This window comes from Bombus impatiens, unplaced genomic scaffold (genome assembly GCF_000188095.3).
Source record: "Bombus impatiens unplaced genomic scaffold, BIMP_2.2 scf_2136, whole genome shotgun sequence".
NCBI classification, from domain to species: Eukaryota; Metazoa; Arthropoda; class Insecta; order Hymenoptera; family Apidae; genus Bombus; species Bombus impatiens.
Window position 1 is genome coordinate 117,282 of NT_178555.1, and position 15,701 is coordinate 132,982.

Here is a 15,701-nt window from a genome sequence, read left to right on the forward strand (position 1 = left end):
CCGGCCGTCGCGTCGGGAATAACTCACCGGTTAGTTTTCCCCTTCCTTCTCTGGCGTTTCTTCGAGCTCGACTGTCAGAAAAATCGCGAACAGAGAAACGCTGCAGAAGAAAGAGCCGCGTTAAACGTGCTAAAGTCCGGGCAGAGTTCGCGTTAAGATCAATAATCGACTCTTCAACTTCTAATGCCCATTCGGTCGATTAAGAGCTCCAGGTGCTCTCGAATTTCCCGCTTGCTCGTTGCGCCTCTCGATTAGCACGTTCTCTACCAAGGTTATCTTTGTGTGGTTTTCTATTTAGATCAGGTGTACTGTCGCCCCTGTGCTTATTATTAGGTTATTCCATAAATAACTCGGCTTTTTGTGCTCGTGTAACGACCTTAACGTCGTTTAATATTTCGCACATGTATTTCGCAAGTAACACAAGACAAACGTGTTCTTTAGGAAAAGCAAAAAACTATTTGAAAGCTTACAAAATATTATTTACCAAACACATAGCGTTGGCAAAAAGAACGACCTGTAGGTAACGAACATTCGTCAAATATTATTCTCGTAACTCTTTATTCTTAGCTCTGGAAATCATGTACCTTTGCCCTGGCAAGTCATGTCATCTCCGTTTGACTGATTCGCATTTTTACTCCTGGGAGTAAAAGCATCGTTCTTTGACGTGCACGTTTCATTTCTCAGGAGAACATATCGGTCGTCGCGTATCAGTCTCCTTTTCGTTGCGGCATTTATTCGCTCTTCCTACACGCTGTACGTATTGCAAAGTAGCTTTCCCAATATATTTCTTGAAAGATCTTCAATCAATTCGACATCAGCCTTTCTGTCTATCTTCTTCAATTATACGATACGACACATTATAAAATGCCGATTTCAGTACTTTCTAAAGTTCAAGTTTCTCTTTTGCTTGCAAGTTATTCGCAGTTTCCACTTTGGACAAGATCAGCAGGCACGCAAGCTGTCCACGAACTGTTCGTTAACACTTCTGGTCAATGAGTACGCGGGATAAAAAGAAACGTGCGCAATTTGTACGCCGTTTAGGCGATTCGTGGGCAGCAAACGAGGGTAAGTTGGTTTGCAACTTTGATACTGGGGATATGCACGCGGGTAGAAGCACTCGGGTAAGCCGCGTGTCGCGACTCGGCCTGATGATTTCGAATGCGCGGCTGGGAACTTAAATTAGGCGTCCCCAGGCAACGTAACGCAGCATGCTAATTAGACGGTTCGGATTTACCGCAACGCAGACAAGTGTTTGAACTACTTACAGAGAGGCTAAAAAAATGGCCGATTTTTGAACGATTCCATTATCTGTCTTGGGAAACGCGATTAAATTCCTAGCGATAAATGATCGATTTCCATCTGATATGTTAGATTGAAAATGTTAGTGTTGAGGTTATTTGATGTATAAACAGAGAAACTCGTGGATAAATTGTAAGGTAGCAAATATATTTTAATACAGAAGTGTAATTATAAGTAGGAATACAATTTGAGCTGGTCAGATCCGCACGCTAGCAGTGTTAACCCTATAACTGAAAACCCCGAAGTCAACGTCGCCTGTCCACTGTTTATGGTCTGTCTTCGTCGCACTCTTTTGTCTATACGCTGTCGATGGCTTCAGTGCTTGAGAAAACTAAAAAGACCAGATGTAGAGTTTTCTTAGAAGCGGTGACCACTTCAACAGTTAGTTCGTTTCTCTTCGTAACATAGATAATTATGAAGAATGCGTTTATTCTCAAGTGGCTGCATACCTGAGTTCCATTCGCTAGAGCATAAAGTCAGCAATTTCCCCTAAATCTTAAATAACAGAAAGTTCTTTGCTTAGCTTTAGTTATATCGTTGCTTCATCCCGACCCAGTATATTCCATGGTAACGAAGGACATAAGGCTAGAATCTCACGAACTAAGGGCGAAAACAAGTTTATCGCGCACTCTTGGGACCTCGCCACGTTGCAATGCAATAAACCGGAGGAGCTCTTCACTTCTTCGGCTCGCCAACGCGAGGAAAAACTGATTTTCCAGGTTGTCGGTCTATCATTACAACCCGTATACGGGGTGCTTTCGAAAAATAAATCAACTTCTACCCTGCCTCCTCGAATAACCGGAAAAATGAATTTGAAAAAGAAGCAACTGGTTTCATGTTAAAATCCAGCACGATGCTCTGTACGTTACACTTAAAAAAATAGCTTGGTAGCAATAAGAATGATAAAGCAAGAGGTAAACGATCGAGGAGCATCTTGGAGTAATATGACGCAGCTTCTGAGTGCAACCATGCAAATGCGTCTGCACTTTTGCTTTTTTAATGGAACCATGATTTGATAAGACAAAACTGTCTCCATTGTGCAAAATTCTTCGTGAAAGACTATTCGAAAGGAAAGTTTCATCGCCTACAGCCATTTTCTAACCTTTGACTATGAGACATCGCGAAAATTGTCCATTCTATGATCTTTGGACTATTGTAGGATAATAGAAGACAATTCTCTCGAGCGACGAATTCTCGAGTGATCTGCGTTCAAAAAGATCTTTCTTTATTCCCTCTTTTTTCCCTCTTTTCTCGTAAGTTATCTTTCATCGTACCGTAACCTGGTCCGATTTTCCTTCAGGAATAAAGACTCCGACGAACTGAATCGAAGATGAGAATTTCCGTGCCTTGCTCCACATTTAGTGGCGCATTTAAGTCTCTTTCGGTCTTTTTCCGTGCTCGATCGATCGCATCAAGGCTTCGTTCGATTTCAGATCACTTTTCGTATAGTTCGGTCGGTGTTCGTCTTCTGCGATGGCGGATAAATTGAATGAACGCGGAAACTAATTCGATCTTACATCTTCTTCCATTTTTCTCATAGCTTCTTTTCTCTATTTCTTGTCTATATAATAGACATACTATAATTTTGAACTTGAAATATACTTGAAATACTATAATTTTAGCTATCTTTAAGCAACGGTAGCTCCTTGTTATTTGCGTTGTCCGATAATTTTCTGATTCGGAAAGATTGAAACTATTCAGATTTTAAATAAAATAAGCTCAAAAGATATCAGATGTTGTGGGTCGAAAAAAACACAAACACGAAGGAAGCTGTTCACAATTTATGGACGTCGATTTCGGGTCGCGATAACATTCTCGTAAATCGATCAGGGCAGATTTATCGTAGGCCAGTCCTTAATGATAAATTAGTGGCGCGATAAATTAGCGGTGTCGATGTTGTGCGTATGGCTCACTCGCGAACTGAATGACTGGAATTTGATGGAGCTGTAGCGGCATTCGCGAAATTCGATCCGTCCAATGATTGGTCCGAGTGCCAATTGTCTTGTGTAATCGTGCGTCTGATTCGCATTCTTTGCCTTTATTTCCTTTTTCGTTTTCCAAATATCGAAGCTCAAATTTATTTAATTTTCTCGTCTTTTTAAAATTCGAGATATTGATCCGCGAATGAATTAAAATTAAAAGATTAAACCAGATTAATAAATTTATATTTTTAACAAAAATAGCCGTCTACATTTCGGCATGACGAAGATTCAACGAAGTTTTCGTCAAATGGAATTGAAAAATAGCGCTGGCACGATAATCTGGATCTTCGATTGCGAAATAATTCAGCTTCGTGTACGATTAACGCTTTTTCAAGTCGTCTTAAAGTGCTACTTTCGTTGGCGGGATACCGCAGAGTAATTATGCAACGTTTGCGTTGCGCCGTAGTCGCTGCTTAAACGTTACCTTTACGATATTTATCACAGCCATTAAACAGATGGTATTTCAGGTTGAAATATTCAGAAATCCACTCGTATTTCGTTAAATATCAGTGCATATGAAATCAAGATTTTTCATATATCACAAAATTTAAATTAAAATGTTCTTTTTCTTCAAGATATTTATGTAATTAAGGCAATAATAATGTCATTATTCCAGATGTATAAGAATTGCATGAACATCTGCGATAAATCTTCTTATCACTGGAATAATGCCTACGTGAATTGCAGGAAAAGTATTTTTCTTCGATGTGACTAATAGTAGACGATAAGATACGTTTTATGAGAAGTATGAATCTATTAAATTTAAACTTTGAGCAATCTAATCAATAAAAACTTGTCTGTATTAAAGATACAAATTGTATTACCTACCATTTTCAATTTACATAAAGGAAAATTGATAAGTCGAGTCCTTTCTTATTTTCCATTCTTCGTCGTGTTTCACGAATTCTTAAATCACGCGAAATAAAGCCAAAAAGGACAGTCGCGATAAAAGGGCGGCAGGATATAAAAGAAAAATGTTTTCACTGTGAAGCGTAAGAGATGTTTCTGTGTGGATAGGAGGCTTTTTTTGTTACTTTTATGCTCTTCCAAAACGTTGCGATCTTGCGCTGCACACGATCTAAGACCGGGCCACACGAGCGTTGGAACGACGTCCGTTGCGTGACGTGCGTCGTAGAAATATATTGCCGTATAGTGAAGCCCACATAGGAGAAACGTGCGTCACTGTCAGTGTTGCATTGCAACTTGCGTTACTTTTCCTCCAACGTATTTATGCTAGAACGGACGTTGGATTTTCTGATGCACGTTCTGTACACCCGTGAATGCAGCAGGCCACACGAATGTTTGCAGGACGTGCGTTGCGTGCATACGCATTTTGTGGAGAATGCTTTGCTGGTGGTTCCGGTTGCAACAACTGTCGAATTTCTTTATTGTAGACCATCGTTGTTGCAAAAGACTTCTGTATTGAATATTTGTGGAAATATTATTTTGTAGATTTTGGTCTGCTCCGAAGTCATCTCACGTCTTTATCCCTTTTAGTGCCGACAGAAAGAATTGTACTTAAGCGAAGAATACCGAACTAATTTGATGTAATTTGATAAGGTTTGAAAAGGAAACATAGAAAAAGATAAGAATCATCTTTACAAAATTCAAAAAGGAACATATTACAAAGAAAGGGGGGAATAAATTAATGCCAATAGTATTTCAATATTTGTTGGAAATCGTACTAATAATACTTATTTAAAATCATTAAGAAAGATGGAGAAATCAGTATTTCTTTTATAAATAGTATTTGCGATTAAGAGAAATAATTGCTTGGTCATAGTTTGATGTAGAAAGTGTAGTATAAAGTATAAATACTGCATTCTCAATTATTTGTAACAAAATTTCTAATATCAAAACACAAAACTAAATGATAATAAACAAATGATGCGCAGGAAGCGTCAGAAGGATTACTTGCTTCAAAACAAGTGATTCGTGTAGCTAGTATATCATTGAAATAACATTCTAATATTATCAGAAATATTTATAATTATCCGGCTATTGAAAATGTGTAATATTTACTTATTATTACTAACACAAATAATTTATTTAGCATTGATGGTTACTAATGTATACATCGTGTAATCCTTTATTGCACAGATTACAAATTGTGCGTGATTTTCGCACAGCTGCACCAAAAATTTTATTTTCGAAACATAAGGAGATATATTTGTTCTAAACAGTGTTATTAGAACCTGTGATTACGGTTTCAAGTAAATCTTTCGTGTCGAAATTTTATCTTATGGCATTGGTGTATACACAGTCTCAGTATTGAGTATCGCGAAATATAAAAAAAGGTTAAACCCATAAACAATTTTTTAAATTTGTGCAACATTTCACGTAGGACTTCTGCAGAGAAATCCAATCATTTGTAACGTTTTATAAATTTATTTTGAGATAAAATTTTTTCGCGATGCGAATAGTAAGACGTCATCGCATACGCAACGATATACCGTCGTCAGTACTTTCCGTAAGTGTTGCTAACAACGATATATCGTTGTTCGGCACTAAAAGGGTTAAAAAATGTTATAACGCGACAAGAGGCAACGTTCTTGCCCTGTACCCAGTGCCGAATCAAGATGGGGGGGGGGGCGTTCTTTCATTGCCGCCCTTCGCGACTAATAAGATATAAAAATATCAATATTATCATATTCTAAAAAGTTGTTACATAATTAATCTGAATTTGATTATTTAAGCTATAGTATCAGACAGAGATATTATAGTATAAATTACAACCAACTAAATATAAATTATAAATCAATTTTAAATCTTGTAAAAAAAGGTTCAACAATGTATTTATGTACTTTTATACAGTTTGACCTTCCTCTAAAGGCTCCTGATTCCTGAAACGACGTCCGTTGTAACAGATCGGTTGTAGTCCCAGTCGAAGGGTACATTTTCGTTGCTCAAATGTTATTATAAAACGAGGCAAATGCACGATTTCGTGCAGTATACTTTTAGTCTAATATAAATTCATAAGTCATGTAGTCGATTGTTTACGAAATAGGAGGTAGATCGTAAAGGAAAACGAATGATCTTGTTATGTTCTATGAAAATTTGTACTCAAGTGTCAGGTACCTATACCTAGTAAAAGAAACCTCTTAGTTCTTTGGTGAAAGTTCGTTTTGCAATTTTGTTTACACTTGATAAATGACGGTATTATACATGAAAGATATTAGCAGCATTATCGTCTTCGTTAAGCAAAGTTTTATCCTAGTTCGCGACAGGTGACAGCAAATTTCCGGGTTCTTTCCACTGTGCAAGAGCTTTTCTCCACTTGGTCGTTTTTTCTCCGTCGAATCTGTCGGTGGCCGGCGAACTCAATGAATACGAAATTTATCCGGTGTCCGTGGCAAGGCCAGGATCGCTAATTCCCGGCCAGCCGTCCGGTAACTTATGAAACGTAAGACTTTTATTTCATTATTTCTCGTCAGGCCTTCGTTATTTTTCCGCGGTCAGACTCTTAGCGCGTATGCGCGAGAAGACCAGGTAAAACGAGGGTTGCAAAATATAGGACGAGAAATAAAAATGTGGCAAAAAATGAAATAAAATTCTTACGCGGTAATTACGATGGTAAAATATTAAAATACGTAATGGTCTGGCAATAAATATTTTTCCAGACAGCGCAGCGTGCGACGATGTGTGCGCACGTGTTATTGCAGACATTTGTTCGAAACGACGGCAGTTTCGATAAATGAATAAGAAAAGAGAAAACATACACAAGGAGCATGAAAAATAACCAACACTGATTTTTCACGCTTTTTTTACTTGTCTCGTTCTGCACTGGTTTTATTCATTCTCCTTTCTCACCGCTTGCGTGTACGTGTTCAATTGGCCTCGGCGAATCTTCGCCCTCGACGTGGATCGAATTATTGGTTTTGATTAAAATGTGGAAATTACCAGATTTTCCGACCGAGTCGTGTATTCTTTTTCTTTTATTCCGAATACCATCGATTTTACGGATAAACTGTAATTCGTTTCCGGTACGGAATACAGTCTCCTCGCAATGTATATATATTGCATATATCTACATACATGTGTATGTATGTCGTTGAATGAGCAGTCGATCGGTACGATGCATACGAAACACAGAAACACGAAAACTACCCTAGTATTCGAGTTGTTTTCCGATCGATCAGCCAGTGATCTCCACCATATCTAGCGGAATAAGTCGGTGAACAGATATCGAATAACCTGCTGACACTATTCTTCCGTTACTATTACTTCGGAATTTTCAAGCTATCATATCATTTACGAGAACTTTTCGCTAATCTATTTTCACATCCGCTCTTATATTTCTGTGCTATCGAGAAGAAAAGAAAAAAAAGAGAATTACACGAAAAACATAGACATTAGTATTAAAAAAAAGAAGAAAACAAATGAGAAAAGAAATGAAGCCTGAGAAAGTCAAAGCGGAAGCGGCGCGCTGCGTGATCGCCAGGCGCATAGAGAGGCGGTCGTGCAGCCACAGGGAATACGCGTACGCTTCGTACTAGCGTACGCACGTATGCGTGCGCTTATCCCCACCGCTGGTTCATTCATTGAAACCACGTCATCGAGAGTGACGGCGCGACGTCGTGTAGTGGGGATAACCGTGCACCACTTGGTGGGGGAACGGTGACGCAGAGGGGATGCTGTATGTATGGCGTATGGTGTACGAGCGAGAAGTGGGGAGAGGGGTGACAGCTTTTCAACGCGTCAGCCGGAAAGGAGAATGAGGTTGCGGCAGAGTTCTCGTTCTCTCATGATATATCACTCCCCCTACCGGTCTCTTTCTCTTCCGCCCCTCTGTTCTTTAGTGTTTGTCTGTCTCTCTGTTTCGAATATAGAATTCTCTGCGTGTATCCGTGGCTCTCTTTGTTCGACCTATCGTCAGGACGTGTAAGAGCATATTTCTGGTTCATCCGGATGTTTCTGTGGTACTGTCGGACGATCCCAGTCTCGGTTACGAGGATAGAGGAAGCTTGAGAAAGTGAAATTACGAGTTGTTGATTAAAAATCGCCTATCTGTATCTCGAGGACTTTCATATTTTCCGTCGACGTGGATTTGAAGAGGAGCGTGCGAGGAGACCGCTGCGCTGGTGTAAATTGTAATTAAAACAGGGAGAGGAGCGAAACACGAAACAGGAAAAAAGAGAGAAAAATATCAAGAGGGAAAAAGACGGTGGGGCCGGGATTATTTCTCAGCCACTGGTGAAAATCGCTGGGTCCTGGCCCGCAGCTATTATCGTCGAACAAACTTTCGTCCTGTCCCGTTGTCGCGTGTTCAGAACCGTGTCGGGCATCGTTTCCCCTCGCGTATACGCGCTTTTCATGTCCCGCGCCCCGCGCTGAGCTGGTAGCGTGACTTAATTTTTGTCTCCTCGTTCTTCCTGTCCTGTCCCCTCTCTTCTCCTTTTGTGCTTTAAAATTCCAAGCGCAACTCGCTTTATTAGCTTGTCGAGCGGGCGTCAGATAGCATCGGTCGTCGATGCACGAGCTGCGTCTTTCTGATTGTTTATAGACCAGGTAAAGGGAACGATTACGAAGGAAATTCGTTGGAGAATCAAGGAAAGATTCATGTTCCACGGTTGAGGATATTTGCTTAATGCAATTTCATTTTTCAAGTATGCTTATTCATAAGGAGTAGTTTTTCGTACAAACTTGTCAGTGTCATGAAAATAAATACATATACAGTATTTTTTGTGACTTATGGTTAGGGTACGATGTGTTCCTACATGAAAAAATAAGTCGGAAATAATATGTAACTCGTATTACATGAATTATTTGTCTCTCATCGGGTTCAGAGAAGTGGAATTTTACTCTTGTTCGACCGTTCTCGGAGAGACGCGTTCGCGGTAGATCGCGTCAACGAGAGTCGTAAATTCTCGTTACAATTAGATAATCGACGCCGCGAATTGGTCGATCTTCTATTTCGTTTAGGATAATAGAGCTGGTTGACTGATTGTAAACTGAAGTAACAGGTTATAATATATACTTTATTCCAACAACTTTGTAGATATAAATAGTTACGGATCGTACGTATAAACGTATTCTCAGAGACGTGTAAATAGTAAGTAACGACTGATGACCGATCAATAAACGAAAACCAGTCTAGAGATATTGACTGATCTAAGGATGACAAACCAGTGACGATGCTGTCGCAGAGGAAAACTATTGCTGGGGGTTGGGTCGTCCACCACTAGTCGCTTGCGGGTGGAAATGACCGTTCAACGTGGAAAAAACCCGACCTTCCCATTTTTTATCTGATTGAACAAGAACCATAAGGGACCTCTCGACTTGAAGATCTTTTGTAGCAATTAAGGGCCCTAACGATAAAATAAAGATGCTTAGTTTTATGGCAGTTCCTTAAGATTATTGCGGCCCGACTAATTATAGCCTCCCCAGTCTCTTCAGCTAGTGGCCATCTTGACCGAAGGATGGATTCTGGTTTCTGTAAAGAGTCACCGGACGTAACAACTCTATTTATGTAAATTTTATTTTTGTTTTTAAAGTTATTTATATCTTTTATTTAATGACTAGGATTTTTAAGAATGTTTAGGATAGGATGCAAGTATTTTGACTCGAAAAGAAATCTGATCAGGTTTCGCTATTTTTCTTCGTTTTTGCATTTTCGTACCTTGTTCTCACAAGCTATGTACATATTTATGTTGGGTTAGGATGATAAATAAGATACGCTGTTGGCTCATCTGTAAACGTCGCTTTTATACTTGTTTCGTTCATAGTGATCTTCTAAAGCGAACAATGTAAATATGGTTTTCTTGCTACTTGAATAAACAATTAGCCATGTCTGAACCAGCCTTAATGGTGAGAAACCTATCGTGTGTCGAAAAGTCGACTACGATACGCCATACCCGGCCCGGTCGAGAAAATGAAATATCGAGTTCGAAATATCGTGCACGGAGCCACGTGGATCGATTCTATTTTACAGTAGTGAGACGTTACTGGTGAAAGGATCGTGACAAGACGTAGAATACGTATGCTTCAGCCCTGCCTATTCATCCCAAATAAACCTTTTCCTATTCGACATCTACAACACATGGTGTATGTTCTACGCTATTCAATGAATTCATCCGTTCAGACTGTCATTAACGAATTAGAAAATGTCGTCAAAGGAAGATCAGATTAACCAGTTAACTGCGTTTGACGGGTATATACGTGAAATAAAAGTTGTATTTCGGTGCGTTTGACGCGTATACTCATCATCGCTTGTGTTTATTTACGCAGTCCATGATCTAATGAGAAATTTTTAAAACTAAATTCCGCGGTTAACTGGTTAACGCTAAATTATCTCACCTCTTAATTCTCTACAAGCAGTTTGAGTCATTTATGCTTAATTCCAATCTTTTTATTATCCCAAGCTTTTAAAAAATCTGAACAAATACTAGAATATTTACTAATAGGTTGCAAACGCTGATGACTTCGTGGGGAATTTAGAGACTATAAAATATGTGTAATATTCAAAATAAAGTAAGTGTAATATGTTGGATGAATAAAAATCTCTATTTTCTAGGTTCTATTTCTATCTCTATTTTCTATTTTTGAAAATTGTGCTCGTAAATTATGAATTTACGTAACGTAAACATCCGTTTCCTGCTTATCAATGTCTCTATTATACATCTTCCAGTTTGCATTCGGAGGATTAAATTTTCAGTGCGTATAATCATTTTGCATTTCTAGAGAAAAAGGTAATAAAAGAATACTTCATAATCCTAATCGAGGAACTACCCATGAGGATACGATCAACAACTAACATTGGTTTTTTCTTACATCTTCAGATTACTAACAATAAAACTAGGAATTCAAATATATTGAATTTGTTTAAAAGAACTAAGAAATAGAAAACATCGTTTATTCCGTCATATGTCTATACAGTAGTTCATAAAAATATTTGAACATATAAAAACTTTTAGTGAATACAAATATTACATGTGTTATACGAATCACTATACATTGTTCAACTAATTCAAAACATAGGTCCTTCCTCGCTTTCAGATTACCGACAATATAATTCGAAACGATACATATTTCAAAGACGTTCTTCTTAATGAAAAGGGAAATTCCACTTTTCCAAAATTAATTATTCAGATGATTGACCTCGAAAAGAGGAAATCGATAAGAGAATATGAATCGGAAACACTTTTCCTACGCGTGAACCAGAACAGAAGGGATTAACCCGGCCGGGTCGAGAAACCCGCGTGATCCAATTAAAGGAAACTCAAACGAGTTGGTGCGCGTGGACACGGGTGCACGGTGAATGGCTGGCCTCGTATCGGGTTCGCGCGAAGGTCGCCTAGTCATGGCACCGATTCGAACGCATTGTTTGCGTCGCGAATGTTCCCGTTTTGCCATTCAAAGGCGCTTCTTTATCAGAGGTAACTTGTTCTCTTTCTGCGTGTTTCCATGTGTCCATCCGCCTATGTGTATCGGGCTCCGACGATTGATACGGACGCGTGTCAGTTGGAAATGCGACGAAATTGTACGCGACGCCGCGCCGGGTGCTAGTTGCCGCTATCGTTTCTATGGACCACGAGTATCGAGAAACGACGTTGAACCCTACGGGTCGCACGCTCCATCGATCCGAGAATGGTTTATGGGACGTGGGACTGATCGATGGTATCCTACGCTGGAATCTGTGACAATCGATTTTCGTCTGTGTCCATGAAAGAGATATGTACGTTTTCTTCGTTAGATTATTCTATTTTTGGTAGATCGTACTGTTCATTTATTAATAACGTACTATCTATATGCATGTATCGTACTACGTATATATTTGAGTCCGGAGGATATGTGGGAAAAAGCCTAGGTCAAAATTTCTCACCACTTTTCTATAGTCTTGATATTCTAACTCTTCCTTAACAAAATATCGATGTATTCTCTAACAACTACTTCTTCCAAGGCTTAATGATTTTAGTCTATTGTAGACAAGAGCGTAGATTGTTTTCGGCGTGGGAAATGCGTGAAATGTGATAAGGAGAGACAGGAAAGAAGATACGAGTGTTTGTGAATGGAAACCTCGAGTAGGAATGCACGTAACAAGTGGAGTTTGCCGTGAAAGATAGCGTAACATTGACTTTCGGTATCTCCGGTTCCTGTAAATAGGATCATAAATCGTGTGGAAGTTTCCGAAGGGAAAACTGTGAACAACCATCGTTTGGATAGTAAACCGAGCAGACTGTGGCTTTGCTAAAATCAATTGATGCCTCAAGGTCGCTTTCCCCACCATTAGCGAGGATACAGGGTGACGACAAAGCTGACGCAGTCTTACTACTACGTATCGTAGAAAATTTGATTATTCCGAATATCTTACTTTCAAGTATCGAAATTCGAAATTGCTCTATCTTTGCAAAGTTGCTCACTTTATACGATATTTCTCCCTTTTTAATCTAATTAGTACAGTCGAGCTTTGATTAGGCAACGCTTTTTGAATAAAAATAATTTCTAATTTGAATAATAATAATTTCTTTTATTTGTTTTCCAATTTTTCTCACAAAAGACCATCTCTAAATTTTCTATTAAATCAATCTTCTAACGACCGTTCCGTTCATTCGTTCGTTTCCGTTAATTTGTGTTCCGGCAATTAAAGTTCGACTAAGCCTATTATGTCTTTCACATTTTTAAATAGAACTGCTTTTTTCCCGATGTGTTTTCCACTCAACTATGCTATAATAGTAAATACAAAGAATATATTATGTTGAGGTTATTCGATGTGTAAACAGAGAAACTCGTGGATAAATTGTAAGGTAGAAAATATATTTAAATAGAAGTGTGATTATAAGTAAGAATACAATTTGAGCTGGTCCAGATCCGCACGCTAGCTGTGTTACCCAATAACTGAAAACCAAGCCAACGTCGCCTGTCTACTGTTTATGATCTGTCTTCGTCGCACTCTTTTGTCTGCACGCTGTCGATGGCTTCAGTGCTTGAGAAAACTAAAAAAACCAGATGTAGAGTTTTCTTAGAAGTGGTGACCATTTCAACATATTATAATAATAAATATAAAGGAAGCATATTATTACATAACTTAGAAACAATTCCACTCAAAAAGAGTTGGTCATTTTTTAATGGTAGGGTGAAAAGATATATGTGAGTGTTAAGCTGTTAGTCAATTTTAGGCCATAGAAAATGTATGATTACGAAATCCGTTCGTCATAATGTTATTTATGTCTTCTTTATTCGAGTAGATAGATCGACGGAAGGACGAAAGAGCGTTCAGTTGACGTGTAAGCTCAAAGGGAAGTTCAATATAAGCCCAGTATCAATTACACGTCATCCAATCTAACATGCGTTTGTATAGAGTGTCTCACGAGCCATCCGACAAGTTCCTCCATCGCGTTCGTCCCGAATCAGGCACGATGTGTACGCATCGGATAAATTCCAGCCCGTTATCGAGCTAAGCGTTGTTTAGTCTTGTTTCAAGGGAGGCGATAAGTGCGCCCGTGCAGCGACGAACCGAGGCTTTCGTTATTGAGCCACTCGACAGCCGCATTCCACATCGATTCTTCGTCTCACGAATCTCACGTGCCTCCATTACAGTCGTACGTCACGTCGTATCATGCAGTCGTTTCCAAGGTCCGATCAATCAATCCTATTCCTGGTTTCTGTATATGTGCATAGCCGACATTTTCGTGCACGAACTGTAGATCGAAATAGTTCCAAGGACTACTTTTGATTATTTTTCTAAATAAAGCCCCGTCAATAAGCATTGATGATCTCCAAGACATATCGAGCGACGAAACTCGATGTTTCGAGAGTCTTTGGGCAAGAACCACTTCAGAATTGATCTCTCAAGCTTAAGTATTACCGTTGAGATTTTGCGAGTTAACTGGCGACAGAGACGAACGATCGTGTGGAAGATGTTGGTGAACTTTTTTCCTAGATTCCTCGTGCATTTCGCTATGGTCGTTGTTGAAACGAACGAAAAAGGATTTTCCATTCGTCGATGTTGTTGTAACGTCAATTCACATCAGAGAGCAGGTCACACACCGCGGACAGGATGGTACCCAGATGTCTGCACATCCTTGGCGCGTACCCTCAATAGTCTTAAGTACCCACCAGGGGTCTTGGAATTTTCATAGTTAAGGTCCTTCGGACCAAGCGAGTATCTCTTGTCTTAGATTTCCTTCTACGTTTATTGTCTACTACGTGTTAGTCTAGAAAGTTGGTTTTCTTCACATCTGGTATGTTCCGTTAGCAACTTTCTCGCGAGGGCGGCTAAAACCCTTCCTGGTCCACCAACCGTCTTACTATCCAATCGGAGACGGTGTCTACTGCCGTCGCTTCCTTAACCAAAATTGTCATCGACAAATCTGATAGTCCCGTGTCCTTAGACACACCCACCCCTAGCCTTCCTCAGACACAGTATCGTCAGTAAGACTCGCTTATTCTGTATCCTTAGGATAGTCAACATATCTTTACCGGTCTCTACCTTTATAACAGTCGCGTACTTAACGTATCAGTGTAACTAAGACTTACATAACGTGGTTGGAGTGAATTGTGATTTATGTTAATTCAGTGTGTATTACATTGTGATTGCTGAATTCATAATAAAGTTTAATAAAAACAAAATTAATAGTTGTGTTACGACTCAGCTATTTTATTTTATCAACCAACCCTTAAGTTTACGTGACATTGTCATCGCCGTCGCCCTTGTCACGTAGAAGACACAGGAAATCGCGAAATTAACAGATCACCAGCTGTTTTCTCATGTCATTTGAACTATTTCACGTCAGCTTTCATTTAGATTCAGACTTTAGATATTATATTCTGTGTAAAATGTATTACATGAATCCAATAGAGTAACGGTTCAGAATGTTAGAATAGACTGTCTCGAGTGCTGATTTTGGGTAATATAATAAGGTTTATATAATAAGGTTTTGGGCCCTATGGAGGGATTGTCGCCGGGCGCCGGTCAGAAGTGATTATCCTGTTACTGTCTTCTGGGTTTGGGACATTATCTGGTTATTGTCTCAAGGCTTGTGGCCTGCACGATGTTTGGGAGACGTGGTTATCCTATTACTGTTTTATGACCCTGTGACACGGTCGCCGTTAAGTTTTACTCGCGATTTGATCGATGCCTCGTCGTTTTTCTTCTCGAGTGTGTTCCACTTCTGGATCCTGCGAATCAGTTACGTCTTAACGTGGACTGGAGTGGACGAATGTGAAGCATATCGACAGGACTCTACGCCGATGTTCCTGTTAATTACTACCTGTCTCGGCGAACGTGATCCTCTTTCACGATGAATCCTACAGTTCCATAGTATTCCGGTTTTTGCACTCGAAAAAATGAAATTTGAAGCGAAAAGGGTGGGTGTCAAGGATGAATTGGGTCAAGAGTATGGCTAATTGTTTAATCTTCAGAGGAAGAGAATTAGATGCTGGTGGGAGACGAGATGTGTTCAAATGTTGATTCGGTCGTAA

At 39.4% G+C, this 15,701-nt stretch overlaps 1 protein-coding gene across 11 annotated transcripts in view; it reads left to right on the top strand.

The window, feature by feature from the left end:
* LOC100750096 (catenin delta-2) overlaps positions 1-15,701 on the top strand; it is a 49,838-nt gene that overhangs the window by 9,953 nt on the left and 24,184 nt on the right. Inside the window, exon 1 of one of the 11 annotated variants that reach the window (XM_033324293.1) lies at positions 11,628-11,955. The exons of the other annotated variants lie outside the window; for them this stretch is intronic. The gene's annotated coding sequence lies outside the window, so the exon portion shown is untranslated. Of the gene's footprint in view, positions 1-11,627; positions 11,956-15,701 lie in introns of those variants that run through there. 11 annotated transcript variants of the gene reach the window in all.